Source organism: Carcharodon carcharias, chromosome 19 (assembly GCF_017639515.1).
Source record: "Carcharodon carcharias isolate sCarCar2 chromosome 19, sCarCar2.pri, whole genome shotgun sequence".
Classification (NCBI taxonomy): Eukaryota; Metazoa; Chordata; class Chondrichthyes; order Lamniformes; family Lamnidae; genus Carcharodon; species Carcharodon carcharias.
Genome location: NC_054485.1, coordinates 73,698,351 through 73,711,208, shown reverse-complemented (window position 1 = coordinate 73,711,208; position 12,858 = coordinate 73,698,351). Strand labels below are relative to the sequence as shown.

Sequence of the window (12,858 nt, the reverse complement as noted above, 5' to 3'; positions counted from 1 at the left end):
TTCACCTCCCCCCGCTGAATACCCTCTCAGGATCCTATCCCCCCTGCCAAGTTAGTTTAAACCCTCCCAACAGCACTAGCAAACCTCCCCACAAGGATGTTGGTCCCACTCCGGTTCAGGTGCAACCCATCCGCCTTGTACAGGTCCCACTGCCCCCAGAAACGGTCCCAATGTCCCAGAAATCTAAAGCCCTCTCTCCTGCACCATCTCCCCAGTTATGCATTCATCTGGACTAACCTCCTATTTCTATACTCGCTCATGCGTGGCACCGGATGTAATCCAGAGATTACTACCTTTGAGATCCTGTTTTTTAATCGCTTCCTAGCTCCCTAAATTCTGTTTGCAGGACCTCATCCCTCTTTCTACCTATGTCGTTGGTACCAATATGTACCATGATCTCTGTCTGTTTGCCCTCCACCTTTAGAATGCCCTGCAGCCGTTCAGTGACATCCTTGACCCTGGCACCAGGGAGGCAACGGACCATCCTGGAGTCACGTCTACAGCCACAGAAGCACCTGTCTGTTTCTTTTACTATCGAGTCTCCTACCACTATTGCTGTTCCCCTCTTTTTCCTACCCCCCTGTGCAGCTGAGCCACTCACAGTGCCATGAGTGGCTGCACTCCCCAGAGGAACTGTCACTCTCAGAAAAACAGTTCTCAAGCGAGATGCACCCTGGGGATTTCCTGACTACCTGCCTGACACCTTTCTTCTGACTGATGGTCACCCATTCCCTCTCTGTCTGCAACCGTAAGCTGTGGGGTGACCATGTCCAAAAACGTGCTATCCACGAAACTCTCAGCTTCGCAGATGCACCTCAGTGCCTCTAGCTGCCACTCAAGCTCCAAAACTCGGAGCTCAAGTAGTTGCAGCTGGTGGCACTTCCTGCACACATCGTTGATCAGAGCACAAGGAGCGTCTAGGACTTCCCTCATGTTGCAGGCGGTACATAATGTGGGACTGAACTGCCCTGCCATGCCTCTAGTTGAGAAATAAAACCCTTTAAGTGAAATACAGTAAAAAAACATTAAATAATGTATGTACTTTAAATAAAAACTAGAAGTCTTACCTTTCCTTAGCTTAATCTATTTAAAACTGGGGGAAAAAACTGGAGAAAAACATGTATTCACCAATCAGCTCTTAACTTTGTGCTGACGTCACTTTTTGAAGCTTGCCCGCATTCGCGCTGGTTCTGATCTCTCCCCTGCTCTCTCACGCTGCCTTGTTACGTCACTCTTGTTATTTTCAGTAAGAACTGACTGCAGGACACTTTTCCTTATTAACTGGTTGTTGGAGAGTTTTTCCACTTCGGAGATGATCCACATGTTTCCAACCATTCCTGTTTTCCATTTCTACTTGATAAGTTAATGGTCCTGTTTCAGAGGTGATTGTACCAGGGACTCCCTCTCGGTCCAGTTACAAAATTTTGTACAAAAACTGTCTCTCCCACAGTAAACTCTCGCCCTTTACTGTGAACATCATGATTTACTTTCTGATTCTCTTGGTTCCTCTCCACCTTCCCCTCTAAATTAGGGAATACTAGACTCAATCTCATACCAAGTCAGCGCTTCATTAATAATTCTGATGGTGTTAAATCAGTGATCACATGAGGAGTTGTGCGATAGCTGAACAGGAATCTTGAAATTCATGTCCCTAATGTTCCCTCTGATAGTTTCTTCATGCCTGTTTTAAAGGTTTGTACCACTCTTTCTGCTAAGCCATTAGATGAGGAATGGTACTGTGTTGTTCTGATGTGTTTAATCCCATTTAGGTTCACGAATCTTTGGAATTCAGTGCTAATGAAAGCTATACCATTGTCTGACACAATAACTTCAGGTAAACCATGAACAATGAAACCCTGTCGCAATTTTTCAATGTTGCAGACGGTGATCTCACTTCAAACACATCCATCCATTTGGATGTGTGTCGATAATCATGAGAAACATGGTATCTAGAAATGGACTTACATAGTCCATATGTAGTCTACCCCAGGGTCGACCAGGCCACTCTCACGGATGTAGTGGAGCTGAAACGGGAAACTTCTGCTGTTGCTGACAATGGAGACAGTGTTTCACCATTTTTTCTATGTCACTGTCTATAACTGGTCACCAGATATAACTTTGCGTGAGCATCTTCATTTTCTCAATACCAGGATGTGCACTATGAAATTCTTCTAATAATATTTCTCTTCCTTGCACAGGGATGATGACTCTTGCTCCCCATAATAAGACACCATCTTGACAACTCAGTTCGGATCACTCGGTACAAAGAATGGTTACAATTCTTCAGCAACTTGTGCATTTGACCATCCTTGTAACACTTGTTCACTGACTCTTGCTAAAATTAGATCCTGATTTGTCCAATTCTTTATCTGCCTTGCGCAGTCTGGTCAGGAGTCCAGGAAATTTAATGCAAGTATTACCTCTTGAGGTATGGAACATGTATAATACTGTCGGGCAAAGGGAGAGACGATTGAGGGCATCTGCATTTGCTATATGCACACCCGGACGGAGCATAAAACTGTGCCTGTATACCGACAAAATTAAAGACCATCTCTTTCAATTTGCGAGTAACCTTTCTCGGCTGCAGAAAAGGGTTCTGGACACATATCCAACTGGCTTTTCAGCTTTGATTTCTGCCTTTTTTTGTGTTTGCCACAGGGTTTTGTCTCATCCTCATTCTGATTTCACATCGGCCAATTTTCTCTCTGGTGAAATATTAACTTGGTTCAGTTCGAGTTTGAGTTACCCATTTGCAATTTGGAAAGTTCCATGATTTTTCCTTATAATGCCTTTTTTGTCTCCATCAACTGAGTCTGCAGTTCTTCTGTCTCTTGTTTGTATCTTTTAGCTTCCTCTTGGAACATTGAACGTTGTTGGTTTTTCCCTTCCTACTATTTCTTCAGTTGGTTCAGAGTGGTCCTGCATTTGTTCAGCCTCTTTCCATCATTTTCTTGTAGAACTAACTCTGACCTGAGGGATCCTTGCTTCCTGTGAAGGTCCTTTAGTTCTTCTGTCTCGTTCCAAAAGACACCATCATATTCCCTTGTCAACTCAGGATTTGTCTTGACCTGAAAAATTCCTCATCAGTTTTGTTTGAGTTCCTTCCACCTTCAGCAGGGAATAACATCAGCCTCAGTAACTTCTGGCTTTTCTATATTGTGCACTTCATTTAACTTGACCTGATGTCTGAATAACTGCCTTGATCGAGCTCTGCACTGTTTGTGGCAGTAATGTGGCTTTCTGCCTCTTTAAATCGGCGTTGAATGGTGTTGTTTATGCCACAAAACAACTGATCACGCAACATGCTGTTTAAAGTATCACCAAAGTCACAGTGCTCCGTTAACTTTTAACTTCACGGTGCACGTTGCGATTGACTCACCGGGGGCCCTTACTCGAGAGTTAAACTTGAATCTTTGCATGATCACTGAGGGTTTAGGCTGAAAATGTCCTTTCATGAAGTTGACCAGCAAAGTGAAGGATCTGGAATTTGGCACATTCAGAGCCGTCAAGCTACAGATTAAACTATAGGTTTTGCTCCCACAGACACTGAGGAGAATTGCCTTCTGTTTCTCCTCTGTCGTTAGCTACAAAGTAGAAACCTAATCGCTGAATGTATTAACTCCAGTCCTCGAAGGATGACTTGAACAGGTCAATTCTACCGAAGTGAGACATTGCTGGTGAGTATACTTCTTTTCTTTTCTCCCCTTAAAATATTGGAATACCCACTGTCAGAAGGCAAGGTGCTGTGTGGGCACTTTTTATCCTCGTCACCAGTTGTAATAAACTTAGAGAGTGCAGGAGAGATTTCTTGTAAGAAACTATGAACTTATGAACAGACTTCAGATGAGGCTATATGCTTTTTCCAAAACTCAGGCTAAAAAATTCCACCCCTAAGATTCCCCATGTTTAGGGCTGATTGGTCTATACAGTCACACAATTGCCATAACAGCAAGAAATTGTTTAACTTACAATCATTACCATTTCCCTTCTGATTTACAGGCTGAGTTTTGCTGATGGGTCATTACTGAATATGAGAAGGTGAGGTGTAATTATCTGGGAAGTACAGAGTGCCTGAGGATTCTTACTGATTTCCTATTGTTGAGTTCTGTGTGTGTGTGTGTTGGGAGCTGGTTATTATCTTGTGGACTGTGAATGGTCAGTTCTGTCTGTGTGTTGGGATCTGGATGTTTCCTGTCTTTTTAGATCCCTTCAAGTCCTTCCACCCCCATCCCCCACTATCTCTGTAACCTCCTCAGAAAAAAAGAAAGACTTACATTTATATAGAGCCTTTCATAACCACCAGATCAAAGTGCTTTACAGAAATAATTTTCTTTTGAAGTGTGGTCACTGCTGTAATGTGAGAAATGTGGCAGCCAGTGTGTACATAGCAAGCTCCCACAAACATCAATGTGATATTGACCAGATAATCTGTTTTTTAGTGATGTTGATTTAGGGGTTCATATTGGTCAGGACACCAGGGATAACTCCCCTGTTCTTCTTCAAAATAGTACCCTGGGATCTTCTATACCCACCCTAGAGAAAGCAGAAGGGGCTTCGTTTGAGATTTGAAAGACGGACCCTCTGACAGTGCAGCACTGCCATACAAATAAGATGAGAGAAATGAATGCGTGGCTCAAAGACTGGTGCGGGAGAAGTGGGTTCTGGTTTGTGGGGCACTGGCACCAGTGTTGGGGAAAGTGGGATCTACACCTGAACCGTGTTGGGGCTGGTGTCCTCGTGAGCTGCATAACTAGGGAGGGTTTTAAACTGAATAGTGGGGGCAAGGGATCAAATTTGGTAAGATGTGGTAAACCAAAGAGTAGAGACGAGGCAAGAGAGAAAGATTTTAATACGAGAAATGATAAAAGACAGAAAGGGACAGAGAGTACAAATCTAGGGGTACAGCAGCAGATAAGGCTAGAAGCTACAAAAATTATAAACAGACAAAACTGAAGACTCTGTGTCTAAATGCAGGTAGCATTTGAAACAAAACAGGTGAACTGATAGTGCAAATAGAAATGAATAAGTATGATCTGATAGCCATGAAGAGACATGGCTACAGGATAATATAGATTGGGACCTGAATATTGAAGGGTTGGTGACATTTAGGGAGGACAGGAAGTTCGGAAAAAGTGTAGGGGGTGGCTCTGTTAATTAATTGTAGTATTAGCAAATTAGAGAGGGATAACCCAAGTTCAGGAAATGATAAAGGCAAGACGTCACTTGTGGGAATGGTGTACAGGCCCCCTAATTGTAACAACACAGTAGGACAGAGGATAAAAGAAGAGATATTGGGAGCTTGTCAGAAAGGTACAGCAATAATCATGGGGGATTTTAATCTACATATAGACTGAAAAATCAGATGGGAAAAGGTAGCGTAGATAAGGAGTTTGTAGAATGTTTTCGGGATAGTTTCTTAGAACAACATGTTCTGGAGCAAACCACAGAGCAGGCTATACTAGGCCTGATATTGAGCAACAAGATAGGGTTAATTGAAAACCACATAGTGAAGGCACCTCTAGGTAGCAGCGATCATAATATGATTGAAGTTTACATTCATTTTGAGCGAGAAACGAGTGCATCCAAGACTAGTATTTTAAACCTAAATAAGGGCAATTATGAGGACATGAAAGCAGAGCTATCTAAAGTAAACTGGCAAATGAGGTTAAGGGATAGGTCAACAGAGGTTCAGTGGCAAAAACTGAAAGGGATATTTCAGAATACATAGAATAGATACATTCCAATGAGGAAGAAAAATTCCAAAGGGACGGCCCACCATCCATTGTTAACTAAAAAACGTTGAAAGACAGTATCCAACTTAAAGAAAAAGCATATAATTATGCAAAGGTGCTTGGCAGGTCAGAAGATTAGAAAGAATATAAAGAACAGCAAAGAATGACAAAAAGATTAATCGGGAGGGAAAAATTGGAGTATGAGAGAAAGCTAGCTAGTAATATAAAGACGGATAATAAGAGTTTCGAAAGATATTTAAACAAGAAGAGTTAACAAAGTGAGTGTTGGTCCTATAGAAAGTGTGTCTGGGGAATTGATAATGGAAAGTAGGGAGATGGCGGATGAATTAAACAGGTATTTTGCTTCAGTCTACACTATAGAGGACACAAGTAACATCCTGGAAATAGCTGTAAATCAGGAAATGGAAGGGAGGCAGGAACTCAGGAAAATTTCAATCACCAAGGAAGTGGTATTGAGCAAATTGTTGGGGCTGCGGACTGACAAATCTCCAGGTCTGCATGGACTTCACCCTAAGGTCTTGAAAGAAGTAGCTTGTGAGATAGTTGAAGCACTGGTTTTAATTTTCCAAGATTCCCTAGATTCAGAGAAGGTTCCATTATATTGGAAAATAGCAAATGTAACTCCGTTGTTCAAAAAGGCAGGGAGACAGAAAGCAGGGAACTACAGGCCAGTTAGCTCAGCATCTGTCATAGGGAAAATATTAGAAGCTATTATTAAAGATGTTATAGCAGGGCACTTAGAAAAATCCAAGGTAATCAGGCAGAGTCAACATGGTTTTGTGAAAGCGAAATCATGCTTAACCAATTTATTTGGAGTTCTTTGAAGGAGTCACATGTTCTGTGTGTAAAGGGAACTGGTGAATGTGCTGTATTTAGATTTCCAGAAGGCATTTGATAAAGTGCCACATCAAAGGTTATTGCGGAAAATAAAAGATCATGGTATAGGGAGTAACAAATTGGCATGGATTGGCTTGTTAACCTGAAGTAGAGTTGGCATAAATGGGTTTTTTTCTGGTTGGCAGGAATGGTGTGCTACAGGGATCAGTGCTGGGGCCTCAACTTTTTACAATTTATATAAATGACTTGGATGAAGGAAATGGAGGAACAGTTGCTAAATTTGCTGATGACACAAAGTTAGGTAGGAAAGCAAACTGTGAAGAGAAGTGAGCTTACACACGAGCAGGGGAAAGACCTCATCCTGAGTGAGACACAGCCAGAGTGAGTGTGGGTATTGGCAATTTGATGCACAGTAGGAATTCGGTACAGAGGGGAAGAGGTGCTCTTTGCATTTTTTCTTGGCTATCCAACTTCTTAAATCTTCAGAGAGTGGTCTCGCCCTGGTGCAGCAGGAGAGGCTACAAGGGAGAGAAATGACTGGTGAGGAGTGGGTAAGGTCGGTAAGTATTTACTTCTTTTATCACTTATAGTTTAAGGTCTTTTTCTGGTTTATAGTTTGTATATTCTGTAGTAACGAGGATCAGGAAAGAAGGGCCCTGGAGTAATTGATTTAAAAGATTTAATTTAAAAGGATAAGTCATGGCAGAGAGCTCAAAGCCGTGGTGTGCTCCTTGTGCTCCATGTGGGAAGCCGGGAACATTTCCAATGCCCAGGACCAGCATGTGTGCAGGAAGTGTGTCCAGCTGCAGTTCCTGGAAGCTCGGGTTTCAGAGGAGAAACGACGGCTGGGGACACTGTGGAGCATCAGTGAGTCTGAGAGCATCATGGATAGCATGTTTAGAGAGGTGGTCAAACTGCAGCTGAAGGGACCTGATGAAGGAAGGGAGTCCAAGAGAAACAGGCAGGTAGTTCAGGAGTCCCCTGGGGCCCCAAATTGGTATTCCATTTTGGAGGCTGATGAGGGCGCTGGTTCCTCCAGGGAGTGCAGACAGAACCAAGCTTCTGGCACCACAAGCAGCCTGTCCGTACAGGAGGGGAGGAAGACCAATAGTAATAGGGGTTTATATAGTCAGGGGAACAGATAGGCACCATTGTAGCCATCAACATGACTCCAGGATGGTGTGTTGCCTCCCTGGTGCCAGGGTCCGGGATGTCACTAAACGGCTGCAGGGCATCCTGAAGGCGGAGGGTATTAAGGCAGAGGTCATGGTACATGTTGGTACCAATGACATAGGTAGAAAGCGGGATGAGGTCTTGCATCAAGAATTCAGGGAGTTAGGCAGTGGACTGAAAAGCAAGACCTCTCGGGTTGTAATCTCTGGATTACTCCCAGTGCCACGTGCTAGCGAGCACAGAAGTAGGAGAATAGCGCAGATGAAAACATGGCTTAAGAGTTGGTGCAGGAGGGAGGGTTTTAGATTCCTGGATCACTGGGATCATTTCTGGGGAAGGTGGGACTTGTACAAGCGGGATGGTCTACATCTGAACCAGAGCGGGACTAACATCCTTGTGGGTGGGTTTGCTAGTGCTGTTGGGAAGAATTTAAACTAATTCAGCAGGGGGAGGGGACACAGAATGTTAGCAGAATAGGGACACATCATAATACAGTAAAACAATCAAGCAAGAGGGGGTACAGTTGCATTAAGTTTCAAGGGAGTAAGGCAAGGCTGGATGGCCTCTACTTTAATGCCAGGAGTATTATAGGTTAAACGGATGAGTTAAGGATGAGGATTGACATGTGGAATTGTGATACAGTAGCCATCACAGAAACGTGGTTGAGGGAGGGGCAGGATTGGCAGCTCAACATTCCGGGATATAGAATCTTCAGGCAAGACAGGGGAGGGGATAAAAGAGGAGGAGGCATTGCATTCTTAGTTAAGGAGTCAGTTACTGCAGGAAGGAGAGATGACATCTTGGATGAGGCATCGAATGAAGCTTTGTGGGTAGAGTTTAGAAATAAAAAAGGGGCAGCCACATTGTTAGGTGTTTATTATAGACCCCCAGATAGTCAGTGGGAAATTGAGGAGCAAATATGTGCACAATTCGCGGAGGTGTGTAAAAACAATAACAATAAGGTAATTAGGTCATTTCAACTTTCCCAACATTAATTGGGATAGACATAGTGTTAAAGGCTTGGATGGAATGGATTTCTTGAAATGTGTATAGGAGAACTTTTTAGGTCAATATGTAGATGGTCTAACAGGGGATGGCATAGTGCTGCACCTAATTCTGAGGAATGAAGCCGGACAGGTGACTGAGGGAGCATTTTAGTGATAGTGAGCACAACATGGTACAATTTAAGCTTGTTATAGACAAAGAAATAGACAAGTCACCAAAAAATATTTTGGATTGGGGGAGAACGGATTTTAGTGGGGGAGCGTTCAGAAAGGAAATGGGGAGGGTACAGGCTCAACATGTTCCCTCTAGGGTGATAGGAAGGAGGAACAAGCCCAGAGAACCCTGGATGTCCAGAGATATTCAGGATACAATGAGAAGGAAAAGAGATGCTTTTAGCAGGTACAAGGGGGGCAAATCAGAGGAGGCATTAGTGGAGTACAGAAAGTGCAGGGTGGAATTAATAAAGCAATTAGGAGAACAAAGAGGGGATATGAGAAAGCTCTGGCTGGTAAAAGTAGGGAAAATCCCAAGATATTCTATAAGTATATCAGTGGGAAGAAGATAACCAGGGAAGGAGTAGGGCCCATTAGGGACCAAGGGGGCATCTATGGGTGAAGCCAGAGGACATCGCTAGAGTGTTGAATGAATACTTCATGTCCGTCTTCACATAAGAGAATGAGGATGAAGGTATCGAATTCGGGGAGAGAGACTGTGAGGTTCTTAAGCAAATTGATACAGGGAGTAACAAGGTATTGGAGCTGTTGGCAGGCTTAAAAGTGGACAAATCTCCAGGTCAGGATGATTTGTGTCCCAGACTGCTGAGGGAGGCAAGGGAGGAGATCGCAAGGGCTCTGGCCCAAATTTTTAATTCCTCTCTGGCCATGGGGGAGGTGCCAGAGACTGGAGAACAGCTAATGTGTTTCCGCTATTTAAAAGGGTTGTAGAGATAAGCCGGGGAACTACAGACCAGTGAGTCTCATGTCAGTGGTAGGGAAGCTATTGGAGGAATTTCTGAAGGAGAGAATCTATCTCCACTTGGAGAGGTAAAATTTGATCAGCGATAGTCAGCATGGCTTTGTCAGAGGGAGGTCATGCCTAACAAATTTGATTGAATTTTTTGAGGAGGTGGCCAAGTGTGTAGATGAGGGTAGTGCAGTTGATGTAGTTTATATGGATTTCAGCAAAGCCTTTGTCAAGGTCTCACATGGGAGACTTATAAAGAAGGCAAAGGCACATGGGATACAGGGTAATTTGATAAGGTGAATTCAAAATTGGCTTAGTTGTAGGAGGCAGAGGGTGATGTTAGAAAGATGCTTTAGTGACTGGAAGCCAGTGTCCAGTGATGTACCACAGGGATCTGTGCTCGGTCCCCTATTATTTGTCATTTATATAAACGACATAGATGACTTTGTGGGGGGTAGGATAAGTAAGTTTGTGGATGACACATTGGCCGGGTGGTTAACAGTGAGGTTAAGTGTCTTGGGCTACAGGAAGACATAGATGGGATAGCCAAATGGGCAGATAAGTGGCAGATGGAATTTAACCCTGAAAAGTGTGAGGTGATACAATTTGGAAGGAGTAATTTGACAAGGAAGAATTCAATGAACGGCATGACACTAGGAAGTTCTGAGGAATAAAGGGACCTTGGCGTGTGTGTCCATAGATCTCTGAAGGCAGAGGGGCATGTTAGTGGGGTGGTGAAAAAGGCATATAGGACACGTCTTTATCAATCGAGGCATAGATTATAAAAGTAGGGAGGTCATGTTGGAGTTGTATAGAACCTTGGTGAGGCCACAGCTGGAGTACTGTGAGCAGTTCTGGTCTCCACATTACAGGAAGGATGTGATTGCACTGGACGGGGTGCAGAGGAGATTCTTCAGGATGTTGCCTGGGATGAAACATTTAAGTTATGAAGAGAGGTTGGATAGACTTGGGTTGTTTTCGTTGGAGCAGAGAAGACTGAGGGGCGACCTGATCGAGGTGTACAAGATTATAAGGGGCATGGATAGGGAGCAGCTGTTCCCCTTAGTTGAAGGGTCAGTCTCAAGGGGGCATAAGTTCAAGGTGAGGGGCAGGAGGTTTAGGGGGGATGTGAGGAAAAACGTTTTCCCCAGAGGGTGGTAACGGTCTGGAATGCACTGCCTGGGAGGGTGGTGGAGGCGGGTTGCCTCACGTCCTTTAAAAAGGACCTGGATGAGCACTTGGCACTTCATAACATTCAAGGCTATGGGCCAAGTGCTGGTAAATGGAATTAGGTAGGTAGGTCAGGTGTTTCTCACGTGTTGGTGCAGACTTGATAGGCCGAAGGGCCTCTTCTGCACTGTGTGATTCTGTGACATAAGGAGGCTACAAAAGGATATAGGTTAAGTGAGTGGGCAAAGATTTGGCAAATGGAGTAGAATGTGGGTAAATGCGAAATTATCCATTTTCGCAGGAAGAATAAAAATGCTTATTATCTAAATGGTGAGAGATTACAGAGCTCTGAGATTCAGGGGGATCTGGGTGTCCCAGTGCATGTATCACAAAGAGCTAGTATGTAGGTACAGCAAGGAATTAGGAAAGTTAATCGAATGTTATAATTTATTGTGAGGGGAATTGAATACAAAAGTAGGGAGTTTATGCTTCAGTTGTAGAGGGCATTGGTGAGACCACATCTGGAGTACTGTGTATCGTGTTGGTCTCCTTAGTTAAGGAAATATGTAAATGCATTAGAAGCAGTTCAGAGCAGGTTTACGAGAGTAATACCAGGAATGAGCAGATTGTCTTATGAGGAAAGGGTGGACAGGTTAGGCTTGTATCTATTGGAGTTTAGATGAGTAGGAGGCGACTTGATTGAAACCTTTAAGATCCTGAGGGGTCTTGACAGGGTGGATGTGGAGAAGATGTTTCCTCTTGTGGGAGAATCCAGAACTAGGGGTCACTGTTTAAAAATAAGGTGTCGCTCATTTAAGACAGAGATGAGGAGAATTTTTTTCTCTCAGTGGGTCGTGAGTCTTTGGAACTCTCTTACTCAAAAGGCGGTGGAAGCAGAGTCTTTGAATATGTTTAAGGCAGAGCTAGATAGATGCTTGATTAACGAGGGGGTGAAAGGTTATCAGGGGGTAGGCAGGAATGTGGGGTTGAGGTTACGATCAGATCAGCCATGATCTTACTGAATGGCAGAGATGGTTTGAGGCACCGAGTGGCCTACTCCTGCTCCTAATTGTTCTCACTAGAGCGACGGAGATTGAGGGGCGATTTGATAAAAGTTTACAAAATTATGAGTGGCATGGACAGAATAGATAGTCAGAAGCTTTTTCCCAGGGTGGAAGAGTCAATTACTAGGGGACATAGATTTAAGGTGGGAGGAGAAAACTATAGAGGAGATGTGCGGGGCAAGTGTTTTACGCAGAGGGTAGTGAGTGTCTGGAATTCGCTGCCAGGGAAGGTGGTGTTTAAGAGGCAGCTTGACAAATACATGAATAGGATGGGAATAGAGGGATACAGACCCCGAAAGTGCAAAATGTTTTAGTTGACGGGCAATATGATCGGCGCAGGCTTGGAGGGCCGAAGGGCCTGTTCCTGTGCTGTACTTTTCTTTGTTCTTTATTAATTCGTATGTTTGCTTGTTGTCCTTTTGCGCCGTACTATTCTATGATTCTGTATGATTCTACAAAGGGTCCTCCATTCCCGTCCCTGGCTCTTACTATAATTTCCCTATGTTGATCAGGAATAGAGACACCGTGCATAGGAAGAACTACAAGCTCCAGTCACAGGAAGGACCAATGATGCCCTGCCTCAGCTCATCTGCTGCTGACACCCTCATCCATACCTTTCTAGGCTCTAGACTCAACTATTCCAGTGCTCTCCTGGCTGCTCACACATATTGCACTGTAAGCTTGAGCTCCTCCAAAACTCTGCAGCCCATGTCCTAACTGACACCAAGACCTTTCACCAATCACCCCTGTGCTCTCTGATCGACATTGGCTCCTGATCAAGCAACACCTCAATTTTAAATTTCTCATCCTTGTTTTCAAATCTCTCCATGGCCTTGCCCCTCCCGATCCCTGTAATCTCCGTAGCAATTTGGCTGCTATTCCTGGAGACACGT

At 43.9% G+C, this 12,858-nt stretch overlaps 2 protein-coding genes across 6 annotated transcripts in view; one reads left to right on the top strand and one right to left on the bottom strand.

The window, feature by feature from the left end:
- The window catches only part of LOC121291937 (zinc finger protein 91-like), a 299,051-nt gene that overhangs the window by 116,056 nt on the left and 170,137 nt on the right, over positions 1-12,858 (bottom strand). The window lies entirely within an intron of this gene.
- Positions 1-12,858, top strand: part of LOC121291930 (zinc finger protein 431-like) — a 30,132-nt gene that overhangs the window by 3,700 nt on the left and 13,574 nt on the right. For 3 of the 5 annotated variants that reach the window (XR_005946120.1, XM_041213613.1, XM_041213612.1), the window contains exon 2: positions 7,077-7,150. The exons of 1 other annotated variant lie outside the window; for it this stretch is intronic. The gene's annotated coding sequence lies outside the window, so the exon portion shown is untranslated. Of the gene's footprint in view, positions 1-7,076; positions 7,151-12,477; positions 12,641-12,858 lie in introns of all 5 variants that reach the window. One more of the 5 variants, XM_041213614.1, reaches the window with a different exon arrangement.